The 14,299-nt window shown below is 50.8% G+C and overlaps 1 protein-coding gene across 17 annotated transcripts in view; it reads right to left on the minus strand.

Annotated features, from left to right (window-relative positions):
* Positions 1-14,299, minus strand: part of SIPA1L3 (signal induced proliferation associated 1 like 3) — a 237,412-nt gene that overhangs the window by 105,804 nt on the left and 117,309 nt on the right. Inside the window, exon 1 of one of the 17 annotated variants that reach the window (XM_089902924.1) lies at positions 64-9,913. The exons of the other annotated variants lie outside the window; for them this stretch is intronic. The gene's annotated coding sequence lies outside the window, so the exon portion shown is untranslated. Of the gene's footprint in view, positions 1-63; positions 9,914-14,299 lie in introns of those variants that run through there. 17 annotated transcript variants of the gene reach the window in all.

Genomic DNA, 14,299 nt, shown 5'->3' on the forward strand with positions numbered 1-14,299 from the left:
AATGCTGTGACAGGTTGGGAGGAGGTCCCACCCTGAAGGCTCAGAGAGGGTATGCCCTCTGACCTGGGGTCTGCATCAAGAGAGGGCGCCTGCCGTGCCTCAGGTGTGCTGATGAGCGAGGCTGACGTGCTGGGGCAGGAAAGCTGGGAGCGGCCCATATACAAGGCTCTCTTGGGTTGTCTGAGACGGTGGTTCTCTCCCCCAGCTGTCCATTAGAGGCACCGGGGAGCTTAATAAAAATACAGGTGTTCACACCCCACCCCTAGAGAGTCTGAATCAGCTGGTTTGGGGTGGGGCCCAGGCCTGAGTGTCTTTTTTTTTTTTTTCCATTGCGGAGCGCAGGCTCAGCGGCCATGGCTCACGGGCCCAGCCGCTCCGCGGCATGTGGGATCTTCCCGGACCGGGGCACGAACCCGTGTCCCCTGCATCGGCAGGCGGACTCTCAACCACTGCGCCACCAGGGAAGCCCCTGAGTGTCTTTTAAAAGCTCTGCAGCTGATTCCAACATGCAGCCAGGGCTGAGGAGAGAGGAAGAAATGGACAGAGCAAAGAGAGGAGCGTCTGACACCAAGCCTCGAGAGGCCGCAAATGTCAGAGGGAGTGAGCACACTGGCCACAGCGGGCCCAGGCAGAGGGGCAGGAGGGCAGGTGTGCGAGAGGCCCTGGAGGGGGTGTGTGGTCTGGGGAGGACCAGGTGGTTCACAGGCTGGATGCTGCTGAGAGGGTCACCTTTGGTGACAATTACTGGTCTGAAGGGCACTGTGACCACTGCAGGAGGTATTTCAGGGGACTGCTGCTCCAGGGAGCCTTGTCCACGCCCCTCGCCCCCGGTGCTGCTGGCCAGCACGCCTCCCGCCAGCCCCTCCACACCCCAGGCAGAATCACCTTTGTCCTCCCCTCCCTGAGCTCCCAGGGCTCTGGACTGCGCACACTCTCGACTACAAGAGTTAGCCCACGGGATTTTTAAGCCTCTGAGTATCTTTTGTTCTCCTTAGACCTTGAACAGCTCCCAGTTTGTCGTGGACTGGGGTCTAATGTTTGTTCTTGCCACATGGGTCATGTAGAGGGGAGGAATGATATGGTGGTGATGCTTATAACAATAAGGCTAATAATACTTATGAGTTCTCCTGATGGGCCAGGTGCAGGGCTACCCTCGTGGGGTGTATTAACTTGTGTGTCATAATAACCCTATTAAGTAGGGACCCTAGCATGCCCGTGTTACAGATGAGGCAAGGGTAACATGGCCAAGTCACACAGCTGGGATTCAAACCTCGACAGTCTGGCTCCCACACCTATGTTCTAAATAAAAGATACAGCAGGTCCAATGGGTGTGTTGTGTGAATACATGAATGACGCAAGTATCTTTGAAATCAATTCATAAGGACAAAGCTCTGGAATGTCAGCAACACCTCAGCAGATTTCAGATTAAGAATCTGTTTCCTCCCCGCTATATCTTTCCCCACTTTATTGGAAATCTGAGCATACACAGGACCACTTGAGAGCTCCCCCAGGAAACAAGGTGGATGGAAATCTCAGAAATCTCATTAGAAAGTATCATGGCAGAGACTGCTCCATCAGTCCAAAGAACAATGAGCAGGGCCTTGACCATGGCCATATACTACTGTGATATGTTTCGTATGCTCAACAACTCTGACACCCAATGTCTGGGCTTTCCATACCAAGCAATTCTCGTAGGGCTGGGTGTCCCACAATTTAACTCAATCCTGACACTAACTACCCACAGTGAGCACAAACCCCCTAGGTAAAGGGCTCGGTCCCATAAGACTGTCCCCACTTCAGACCCCAACTGCAAGCAGTGGGTCCCTAGGTTACCCACACTTCTGTCTCACCTGGCTACAAATCAGAGGCTCCCACGACCCCCTCCTCAAGTTCAATAATTAGCTATAACAGCTCACATAACTCAGGAAACACTACTTACTACTCCCGGTTTATTATAAAGGGTACAGATGAACAGTCAGGTGAAGGGATACACAGGATGAGGTCTAGAAGGGTCCTGAGTGTAGAAGCTTCCGTTCCTGTGGAGTCTGGGGTGTGCCGCCCTCCCAGCATGTGCATGCGTTCACCAACCTAGAAGCTCTCTGAACTGTGTTGTTTAGGGCTTCATGGAGGTTCTGTTACGAAGGCCTGATGGATTAAATCACTGGCTATTGGTGATTTAATCTGCAGCCCCTCTCCCTTCCCAGAGGTCAGGAGGGCGGGGCTGAAAGTCCCAAGCCTCTAATCACGTGGTTGGTTCCTCTGGCAACCAGCCCCATCCTGAAGATATTCAGGGTTCCACCAAGAGTCACCTCTTTAGCATAAACTCAGGTACGGTTCAAAGGAGCTTATTTTGAATAACAAAAGACGGTATCACCCATATCTCTCAGGAAATTCCAAGGGTTTTAGAAGCTCTTGTGCCAGGAACCTGAATGAAGACCAAAATATTTTTCTCATTATATCACAGTATCACGCTGTGAGAACCTGCACTTCCATATTTAATGTCAGAGCCCAGCGGATGGGTGTGTCTAATTTAAACTTTCCCAGGCATCCAGGAGGGCTCCACATTCCTACCTAGGAGTCAAGGGCAGTCCCCACAGGGGCAAGGGCAGCCATGTACAGCTATTACGCTCAAAACAGGTGAGGGTCCCACACAAGTCAGCATTAAATCGGTATCGGTTTTTTCCCCTTGGGGAAATAGGAAGAATGAACTGGAATTATGCATTGAAAATGTAGGTGTGCACATTGTTTTTATTTGTATCCAGCAATTCCCCTTCTAGGAATCTCTTCCTCAGATATTCACCCCAGTCTTTCTCACACCTTGAAAGACAGATTCAAGGTGGTTCAACCGCAGGGGTGCTCACACTGTCGCGCTGCTGTAATATGGAAGCGCTGGGAACAGCCCCAATGCCCACGAGCAGAGGATGGGTTAAGTGAATCTGGGTGCCTCTATTCCAGGGAAGGTGCCGCAGCTGTGACAAACAGTGAGGTAGCGCCATGTGTCGTGCGTGCAGATTGTCCACACGGCCTGAAGGGAATGAGCACGGCTCATACTTACTGAGTGCTTACTGTGCACCAGGTGAAATGCTTACACACATTCACCCATTTAAGCTTCATGACAAGCCTGAGGGACCATGCTCACTTAAGGCCAATGCAACTCAGTCCAGAGAGGCTGAGTAACTTGCCCAAGGTCACTCAGCTAGAATCCAGTAGCACTGGGATCTGAACCGAGGCTGTCCAGCTTCCTACCTTATACTCTTTTACTCTACGCTGCCACTTGGGAAGGAAAAGCAGCAAGTTGTGGAATAGTTTGTGTAGCACGACCCCATTTGGTTTAAATAAGAGGGGGACAGATTTTGTTAGTGTGAGTGTGTATATACATAAATCCTATAAAACGTACAAGAAAGGGTCTAGGAAGACATCCACCAAACCATTAAAAGTGGTTACTTCTGGGCTTCCCTGGTGGTGCAGTGGTTGAGAGTCCACCTGCCGATGCAGGGGACATGGGTTCGTGCCCCAGTCCGGGAAGATCCCACGTGCCGCGGAGCGGCTGGGCCCGTGAGCCATGGCCGCTTGAGCCTGCGCGTCCAGAGCCTGTGCTCCGCAACGGGAGAGGCCACAACAGTGAGAGGCCCGCGTACCACAAAAAAAGAAAAAGGATGCTTCCTGAAGTACAGGCACATGCACCAGGCCCACCCAGGAGCTGCAGCCATGCTCGTGGAGTGGGGATACAGTGACAGAGCTGGGCTACGGGCCTCTGTGGTCAGGGGAGCCCCTTCTGGGAAGACTTAATCAGGGGCACAACCCCTGCTCCAGGGAGCTGGACATCCCTCGAGGGATCTCCTGGCTCTAGCCAGGCCCAATGTCAAGCCACATGCACTGGTATGGCCGTGCCGTTTATTTTGATATTGAAGCTTTTTGGTCTATGGCTGCTGCCTTGAAATCCCGAGTGTTCCCGCTATCACTGTGTGGGGCAACGCTGGGCCCACAGAGGCTTCCAGGACCCCGCTTCTGAGGCTGCTCTCGTGGCTGCTGCTGCTGCCCAGGTCGGACTGGTGGTTAAATATTCAGTACGTTCCCCCACAGGGCTCACTCCTGTGGCCAGGCCAAACTTCCTTTAGAAGATGGTTGTCTTGTCAGCTTGGAGCCTGACTTGCTAACTAATCCCAGCTAATTGCCACTGAAACCTGCTAAGATCACATCTGTTGGGTCTAGAGATTAAATCAATATTTGACAATCTTGATTAAACAGAGCCAGGGAATCCTTGGCAAAGAACATCTGTTAGAGCCCTGTTCTTTCCATCCTGCTCTTGGGGGGCCAGGCCGGAGGTGTCTCGGGCTCTGCCTGTCCTCACCTGAGGACGACTCTGGGGTGGGGGGCAGGGAGCAGTGGAGCCCACCGGGAACACCGCGGCCAGGAAGGCTCCCCGTGGTGGGAGGGGAGGGGCGTGAGGGGGACACACATAGCTGGGCCTTGTTATCCTGGGTGGCACCCAGCTGCCAACAGGAACCATCCTAACTGCCCCCCTCCCCCATCCAGAGCGCCAGGCCCCCCTGCAGAGTGCGTGCCACAAAACACTGAATTCAAGTCTCCTAGTGACCCGTGGAGGCAGCGTTCTCATCACCTCCATTTCAGAATGGGGAAAGCAAGGTTCTGAGAGGGGACATTGCTCGCCCAGGGTTGGAGGAGCAGGGGTCTGACCCTGGGTCTCAGAACTCTGAACTCTGACTCACTCCAGAGTCTGTCCTGAGACCACTCACGGACAGGAGTCCAAGTTGTCAACAGTGAGAGCAAAATCTGGCACTTACGGAGCCAGGAGCCCAGGCTGGAGGCCTGCTCCCATGGTCCAGTTCCCTCAGCTACACTTAACAATGGCAGCCCCGCTAAGAAGCACTGGCCTCACACCTGGCCCTAACTCAACCCATGCAGCCTCCCAGGGGGAAGGCTCTACCATTCTGCCCCACATTGCAGAAAGGAACACTGAGGCTCAGAGCGGCAAGTTACCTGTTTGAGATCACCCAGTGAGGGAAAAAGCAGAGGTGGGGCTCGAACCCAGGTGGGTGACTCTAAGGCCATCGTAACTACTGTCATCTCTAAAAAGCAGGGATAGAGCCGTGAACATGGTGGGTCTTTGATAAGTGCCTGCCCTCTGTCCCTGGGTAATTTTATGGCAGAAGTTAGGCTTCTGCTCTGGAGTCAGACCTCCTGGGATTAAATCCCGGCCCCAACGCAGACCAGAGAGGATAACAGTGCCACCTCATTGGACTGCTGGAGGAGCCCAAGATGATCCCCATAAGGCCCCACTCCCCACAGTAATGGCACATAATAAGCACTCATACATCCTCATCCAGGATTAAAGAACAAAACAGAACAGAACAGAATAATAATGAAGACAAAGCAGCTGCACTCAAAGTACCTTCACGGCGGGAGGGGTGATCAGACACCCAAACGCCTGCAGCCACTGTTAACCTCTCTACCCCTAGGTTCACAGCAGCGCCGAGATCAGGGGAAGTCCTCCACAGTCCAGGGAGTCCTGGATTTCCTGAGTCCATAAAAAAAAACACCCCAAAACCAAAACCAACCAGACAACCAGTCAGCCACCAAGCCAGATAGCCGACTAACCAACCAGCCACCCAGCAAGTTAGCCAGCCAACTGGTCCCATGCTTCCGTGTCTCTGCTCTACCTCTCTGTGTCCCTGTTCCCGTCTCTCCATGTCCCTGCCCTTGTTCCCCTGTGTGTCTCTCTCACACACGTGCACGCACAGATGGCCACACCACAGCCATGCACATCTCAGGCCCGAGTCACAATCCCATGTTAACTCACCACTGGTCATGTGCTCCAGGCTGGCAGCCTCTGCCTGGTCCCTCTGTTAACTCCCTTCCAGATGCCAAGTTCCCAACATCTGCTGGCCAAGACCATATATATGTATATATATCCAGTCTCACCCCCATCCTGAAGTATACAATCTTATAAGGAAACTGGCTGCTTTAATCAGAGAACAAACTCAGAAATCCCAAGAAGTAATTTCGAAGAATGGCACACCCTCTTACCAAAAAAAAAAAAAAAAGTATTAAAAAAAAAATCCCCAGCTACCTATTTTATATCTATATAGCCACCTAGGTCGACACAGAGCTAAAATCTGAAAGGCTGAGCTCCAGCTGTAAGCAGTTACCCCAGGGAGGGGAGTGGCGTGTGTGTACATGTGATCATCCTGTCCTAGACCCCGAAGCTCCCAAACTTCCCGAAGTCACATACCTCCACTGACACAATCGCAGGCCACCTGTACTATTATTTACTTAAGACGGTCCTTTCAAACAACTCGTTTATTAAAGCCTTAATAATATCAGTGTTGGAGTCATTATTTTTTCTAATATTCATCAAACAAAATGCACAAACATGAGAATTCGTAAGGCTTGTCTGTACATCAATGAAAACGAGCTTTAATACCAGAAATGCACTGATATCAAAACCAGGATGTAGCTCCCAGACATGATCCTGAGCAAAAAAAAAACGCCAGGCGCGGAACATAATATGGGTTATGATTCCATTTCTATAAAGTTCAAAAACAGGCAAAATGGAACCATGTTACGCAGGGCTGTTCACACAGGTGACCCAACTTCGAAAGCAAGAAATGGCAAACGGAAGTCCTGAGAGTAGTGGCTTCTGGGGGAGGGAGAGGCTTCTGTGGGTTCTGGCAAGATTCTCTTCTTGATCTGGGGATTACAGGAATGCTTGCCTTGTAATTATTTGCTAAACTGTATATTTACATCTGATGTACTTCTCTGTGCATGTGTTACATTTCCCAGTAACAAAGTTTTTAAACGTCTTTTGCATTGTATGAATTTGTTTTTAAAATGAGATCGTACTCTTGTATTATATATGTAATTTTAAAAAACAGGTAAACATATTTAAAAGTCTCAGTTGTTTGATCTTTGCAGACCCACTTTGAAGACCTGAGAATCAGTTTCATGCCTTTGTGTGCAGTGCATACAAACATACAAACAGACACACACACACACACAGCCACCCCAGTCACCCTCACTCTCCTGGCTCACTTTCTCTGCTATAAAAGGCTTCCACTTCCCAGAACCTGCAGGGCCACATTGCCTGTATGAATACAAGCAACCTGGGCAGGCTGGGGGAACGTGTACTTCCTCCTAGCCCCGAGGTGGGGGCAGGGGGCAGGCAGGGAGGGCAGGGTTATCTCATAGCAGCAGTTTCTGGACAACTCACCAAGTGACAGCAGGGGACAGAGTGGGAGGGGCTGGCGCCCACCTGAGAAATACAGGAGGGCTTCCAGGGCATAAGGCTATGGGGCCAGGCTGCCGTAAGGAGCATGCATGCCAGCCCTGCCCCTGCAGTGATACCACTGAGCACTAGAAGGGCTCCTGGCCCTAGACTGGGTACCCAGCCTCCTCTCGGGCCCATGGACTGGCTGACAGTTGGGGAGGGGCTGCAGCTCTGTTTGAACAACACTGTGATCAAACATCCTGCCCCAGGACTGCACACAGGATGGGTACTCAGACCAAGGCCAATGCAGAGGAAGACAGGCTGGAAGGGGGCACCAGGCCCTTAGGAGACTAGGGCGGGGGCTCTCTGTGAGCTCAAAGGAAGCCAGGACACTAGGAAATCAGCAACTCACTTCCAGGACAACAAACTTTTTTTTTTTTTTTAAATGGTCACAGTTGGTGGAAACCTTTTAGAGGCAATCTGGCAACAGCTTTTAAAAATGTTCTTACCCTCTGAACCAGCAGTGCTGCTTCTGGAAATTGATCCCAAAGAAATTCATGGCATTAGTTATAAAGGGGGGGAAAAAAAAGGTCCAACCTCAACATCCAACAACAGAATGGTTAAATAAATTACCGCACATCCTTATGACATTAAAAATATATATATACGCAGATGCAGTCATAGAAAAAAGATTGGAAAAAAACTCTGAAATGTTCACTGGGGTTACGTTTTGGTGCTGGGACTACCAGTAATTTTTGAAAGCATGTTCTTTATACCTTCCTGTATTTTCCCAAATTAGCTTTTAATGAACTTGTTTTCAAAATCAGGGGAAAAAAGCAGTAAGTTTTCATTCATTTAGTTGATTTCCATTCATTAGATGAATGTTTCCTGAAATCTGACTACGTAATAAAGCAGTGAATGAGGGAGCCCCTCTCTGCCCTATGGCTGGAGGGGGAGACGCTTAAGTGCCCTTACCAAATACGCATGTCAGCATAAACGATGCAAAGAAAGGATAAACTGACGGAGGACAGGAACAGGGCGTGGTTGGTCAAGGAAGCCTTCTCAGAAGCAGTGGTGTTTAAGCCCTGATGGATTCGAAGTTGAGCAGGGAAAGGGGTGGTAGCAGGTGAGGGGTACAGATGAACAGCAAGTGCAAAGACCCTGGAGTATTTAGGAGTCTGGAGTTGCCCTCCATTGCAGGTTTAGGAGGCAGTGACCCGATCTGCCTGCCATGTAGCTGATTAACCCGATAAGCAGCAGAGTGCAGGCCCACTGGGAGCTGGGGTAGCCGTCCCTGTGAAGCGCAGGAGTGGCCTGGCCCAGAACAGGGGTGGTGCTGACATAAAGAAGCAGGTAGACTGGAGACGATTTGGTTGCTTCCTCACATGAAGAGGAGCTCCAGGGCATTCAGTCCTAAACGGAGTACCAGGTGGGTACAGGTCAGAGAGACGCAGGTCACCCCTCCTGCTCTCACACCTACACTGTTCAGACCAGAGGGGAACACAGATGAACAAATGAGCCATTACAGGGCAATGTGTTTGGGCTGACAGTCACCTGGTAGGGCTGGATTCAGCTTTAAGAAATCTGACAGTTTTCCAAACAAAAGCCAGTCCCCGCCCTCTTACTAGGTGGGATGTATTTCAAACTCCTTCCCAGCCAGGCTTCCACAAGTGTGCTGCTCAGTTGGCCCTAAGGCAAGGAGCATCACTCCCAAGGGGCAGATGAGGAAACTGGGCACAAAGTGGTTGTGCTTCTTGGTAACAAGAACAAGAACTCAGGCCTTCAGTGTGAGAATACTGTGACCCTCTACCCGGGCCTGCTCCCGTGTTAAGCACGACACTGAATGCTTCATACTCATGGCTGCATGGACATCACTGCTGGTTGTCAAATCCAAACCCACTCTCCTCTTCTTCCTTGAGAGAAGTCTGAATTTGTTTGGAGCAGCAGGATGCCCATCCAAAAAGCTTGCCTTTGCAGGTTCCCTTGCAGCTATGGCTAAATATGTGTCCCATTCTGGCCAACAAGAGGTTAAGCCAAAGTCTGCTGGGGATGGGCGAAGGGGCCTTCTGGTAAAGCTACTGCTTTCCAATAAAAAGAAGCACAACCTTTGCATCATTCTCCTTCCTGGAATGTGGATACCATATCTGGAGGTGTGGCAGCCATCTTGTAATTGTGAGGCTGAATTGAGGACGGCAGCACAAGGATTCAGAAGGAGCCCATTCTCCCAGCCAGTGGCTCTGCCCTGGTCCACCCACACTCCCTTTCCTTCTCAGGTGCAACAGAGACTAGTTGCCTTATTTATGTCGCTGCTCCCTGGCTTTCTGTTACTTGTAGCAGAGTACAATCTTGACTGATAGAGGTCCTACCCAGATCCTCATTTTACAGATAAGGAAATAGAAGCTCTGCGAGGGAGCGAGGGAGTGTCACTAGCCCAAGGTCACATAGAGCCCGGAAGAGATGAGGCTGGAATGTGAGCCTGTATTCCTGTCCACTTCATAGTAGCTCCTTGAATCCTACTGAAGAATACTAGCTTTGGAGAAAACTTGGCTTCAATTCACTTCTCCATTTAGTAGTTTGTTTGCCCATCTCCCCCTCACAGGAAGCATGCGCTCCCATCGCTCCGCTTGCTCTCTGCCACCTAGAACAGCGCTGAGCTGGTGGCAGTGCTCAAACCCCGCCCCCCCCCCAAAAGAGCAATGACCGAATGCACGGCAAGATGGAGTGGCTCTTCTGGAAAATGGGAACGCCACCACTGGCTTCACAGGAGGCTGTGAGGGTTCAATGAGGGATGAACGGAAAGCACAGGGCATGGTGTCCAGTTAGTGCCCAATAACTGGTTCCATTATTACCATCACAGGTGTATAACGTGGATCTCCTCTTCCAAAGACCTCTCCTCGTGACCAAAAGGGTTCATCATCTCTAGAGGATTCTTTTTTAAAACTTGGACACAAAAGTGATTTCTCTACACTAACTAGCTATAACTCACAGGCCAAATACCCACAGCATCCCCCACGAATTCCCAGCTGCTCTGTAACGGGAGCAGCCTCCTCACCTCCCAGCCTTGGCCTTGGCCTTGTATTCTGCTTGCAGTAACTGCTGTGTACACCAATCCTTCCTCTTCCTTAGGCCAGTTCCCAAGCCGCCTCCTGGGTGAGGCCTTCTCCGAGTTCCCCAGCCCATCCGGCACTGCCCCTCGGGAAAGTTACTGGGGCCCCGCCTGGCCCATCCGCTGCCTGATGTGGTGTCTGGAAAGGCCGACTGCCTGGCATGCCTGTTGGGTGCTGTATGTACGTGCATCAGCCCCCCCCACAAGAGCAGCTCCTGTGGTCTTGGGGTCTGTATCGACTCTCCCAGGAGTGCTGGCACCTTGAGGACATGCTCAAGTCCATCTAATGAACAGGAGCATGAATAATCACGCTGCCTCATGTTTATATGGGGCCTATTATGTGCCCGGCATTGTTCTAAGCGCTTTATGTGTATTAGCTCATTTGATCAGCACAGCAATCCCTTTTAAATTAATTAATTAATTAATTAATTATTTAATTCATTTTGGCTGTGCCGGGTCTTAGTTGTGGCGTGCGGACTCTTAGTTGCGGTATGCATGCGGGATCTAGCTCCCCGACCACGGATTGAAGCCGGGCCCCCTGCATTGGGAGCACAGAGTCTTACCCACTGGACCACCAGGGAAGTCCCGGCACAACAATCCTTTGAGAGAGGTGCTGTTATCAACCCTACTTTACACATGAGGAAACTGAGGCATAGAGCAAGGTGACTTGCCCAAGGTCACACTGTTGGTTAATGGCAAAGCTGGGTTCAAATCCTGAAGACTGACTCCAGAGTCCACGCTCTTAACCTCTAGGCTCTCTTCCCTCGTTGTATGAATAAATGTACAAGTGTCCACGGCATGAAGAGAGCCACCTGGGGCCAGGCTTGAGTGGAAGGCAAAGCTCACTATTTTCCCCCTAAGCCAGAACAAACACTCTCGACCGGTCTCCCCGCATTCCAACCCCCTTCTTTGCTAACCTGCCAATATTGAGGCTGAAAACCAGACACTCACTTTTCTAGCTGAGAAGTCTGCTAGAAGGTATGAATGCTTCCTCATAAAAGAGCAGTACCATGGTCCTAGCTGGCTCCCTGCTTTCTGCCTCATGGCTGTGTTACCTGGAGCCCCAGCAACCATCTTGCAACCATGAGGAAAGGTCAAGATGATTTCAGGAGCACGCACTTGGGGCCCTGACAATGTGCAGCTGTGGAACCAATCCCAGAACTGCCTTTTCTCTGGACTTTCTAGCTGAATAAGCCACTGTGAGTTGAGTTTGTGTTACTTACATACCAGGTTGAGATATAAACTATTTAGAACCCCATATGGCACAGGCAACAGGCAATCAGAACAGGTGGTGGCTGGTGAACATCAGCCTTGCTTGTATCTGAGTACTTGAATGGGAGCTCCTTGAGGGCTGGGATCAATGCCAGTGGTGTGCACTGTTGTGTCTCAGCACCAGCACAGTGCCTGGCACAGCGGGCACACAGGCAACATTTGGTGAATGATCCTGAATGATGTCTCTGGAGAGCGTATACTGTGTCGGGAGCACAGGCGCTACAGTCTGATCGCCAACTACACTACCTTCCAGCTCCAAACAGGGCACTTCATCTCTCTGATTTAGTTTCCTCACCTGTGAGGCTTCCGGAGGAAACATCAATATCCATACGTGTGGAGCACTTAGCGCAGGACCTGGTGTGATGCCAGGGATGCATGGTAGCTTCTATCAGCCTCTTTTATCCTCTCAGTTTCCTTGCCTGGCAAATGGCTACCATGATCTGTCTCTGCTCTAATGAGATAAAATCTGAAAAAGTACAGTATAAAGCTTCCTACAAGCAAACGTTAATTCTTATCTTTGACTTACTGCAGTGTGGCAGTTAACAGCATGGATTGTGAACTCAGGCTGCCTGGGTTTGAATCCCAGCTCTGCCATGTGACCTTGGGCAAGTCACTTAACCTCTTTGTGCCTCAGTTATCTCATCTGTAAAATGGAAATAACAAAAGTACTTCTCTCACGGGGTTGACGTGAAGATTAAGCAAGTTAATATATAAAGCTCTGAGGGCAGCGCCTGGCACAGGTAACCACCAAGAAGTGTTAGCTGCTATTACCACTACTGGTATATGGACTCCCGGTACACCACTTCCTAGATGTGTGACCTTGGGCAAGTTACTTAATCCTCTGCTTTTCTCCTAAGACGGGGCTACTAGTAATACCTCCTTCATAGGGTTATTATGCGAATTAAATAAGTTAATCCATGTGAAGTGTCACGTACTTGAAACCAGGCCCGCTTTATAAGAAGGGCCCAGTGGATGTTAGCGATCCTCATCATTTCTGAGTGGGGGCTCTCTTGTGTGACTGACCTTCTGCACTTGTATTTAACCCTCACATTGCTGTTTAACTTCCTTGTCTGCAGATCTGGCACGACCCCTCCCCCCCAAGGCTCCCCACCTCCAGGGAACCATCAGCTCCAGGAGGGCGCACAGCACACCCTGCCCCTCCCACAAGCCCAGTGCCCAGCTGGGTGCGCAGCTGCCCGCTAAATGTCCGCTGGCGTTGCTCAGTGGTACGACACTCCTCTGGCCTCTCTCCTGGCCCAGGACACAGGCACCTCACGCAGGGGCTCCCTGAGAACACCACACCATCCATAACTCTCCCATCAAGAGGAGCCACTCTGCTTGTGAGCACAGAGTATCCTCAGGAGGGCCTTCCTTATGTCAGGGCACACGATCCTCTGACCCGGAACAAAAGCAAGTGTCTGCTCTGAGCGTGGGATTGGGAAGCTTGGAGAGGATTCCTCCAGCAAAGGAAGAACCCGTAACCATGGGCAAACAGCCTGGAGCCTCCCACGGGAGGCCTGTCCCAGGCAGCAGTGACCACAGAGCTGCTGCAGCTTTCCCTGGCAACCAAGGGACCACAGTGTCTGAGATGGTGCTTATCCCTAAGCGACGTGCCCCTGACCAGGTCATTTAGACCTCTGGCTTTCTCATCTATAAAATGGGGTCAGGGACTTCCCTGGTCGTCCAGTGGTTAAGACTCCACGGTACCACTCCAGGGGACTCAGGTTCGATCCCTGGTCGGGAAACTAAGATCCTGCATGCCACACGGCGCGGTCAATAAATAAATAAATGAATAAAATGGGATAAACTTCCCTGATTGACCCATTGCCTGACCTGCTCCGGATCACAGGGAACTACATTTCCCAGAATTCTGGCTAGGTTCCACCAATGGGCGTCAATGGCAGAAACCTGGATGGTGGAGGAGGCGAGAAGCCAGGATGGTTCTCCCTCTTGTCCCTCCACCTTGGACAGCATCTCGGGTAGGACGTGCCTCCCCACTCCCCTCAAAGCCCTGGGAGCTGGTAATAACCCCTCCCTCTTGCATCCCTCCAGCTCTGGTTGCTTGGCCCTCTGCCCCTGTTTGGCTTCTCTGCTCCTCCATCACTAATTTAACCAAATTCTCTATGTTGAATTCCCTCTGCCTGAAACACCTAGAGTGGATTTTGTTTTCCTGACACATACACCTGCCTTGACTACATTTTAGGAGCACCTGATAATGAAAGGAGAAGATATACTTGGAAAGTGAAGAGCACCACACAAAGCAAGGATTATCTTATGGAAATGCCTCTCTTCCATAATGTACAGGCGCGTTAAGGGTGTGGAGTTTAAAATGCCCCAAATGAAATGATACAATGTTTGAGATTTGCTTCAAAATAATCCAGAGACCGGGGGATGGATGAAGCAAGCTTGATTGTGTGATGAAAACTGTGGGATTTGGAGACAGGCTCTGTACACTCTTCTTACTACCGCTGTATATGTTTGAAATTTTCCATTAATCAAAACCAACACCTACGGGCTTCCCTGGTGGTGCATTGGTTAAGAATCCGCCTGCCAACGGGTTCGAGCCCTGGTCCGGGAAGATCCCACATGCCAGGGAGCAACTAAGCCCATGCGCCACAACTACTGAGCCTGTGCTCTAGAGCCCGTGAGCCACAACTACTGAGCTCGTATGCCACAACTACTGAAGCCCACAC

The sequence above is a fragment of the Delphinapterus leucas genome, chromosome 20 (genome assembly GCF_059928025.1).
Source record: "Delphinapterus leucas isolate spDelLeu-1000000601 "Yukka" chromosome 20, BTC_Dleu_Yukka2, whole genome shotgun sequence".
Classification (NCBI taxonomy): Eukaryota; Metazoa; Chordata; class Mammalia; order Artiodactyla; family Monodontidae; genus Delphinapterus; species Delphinapterus leucas.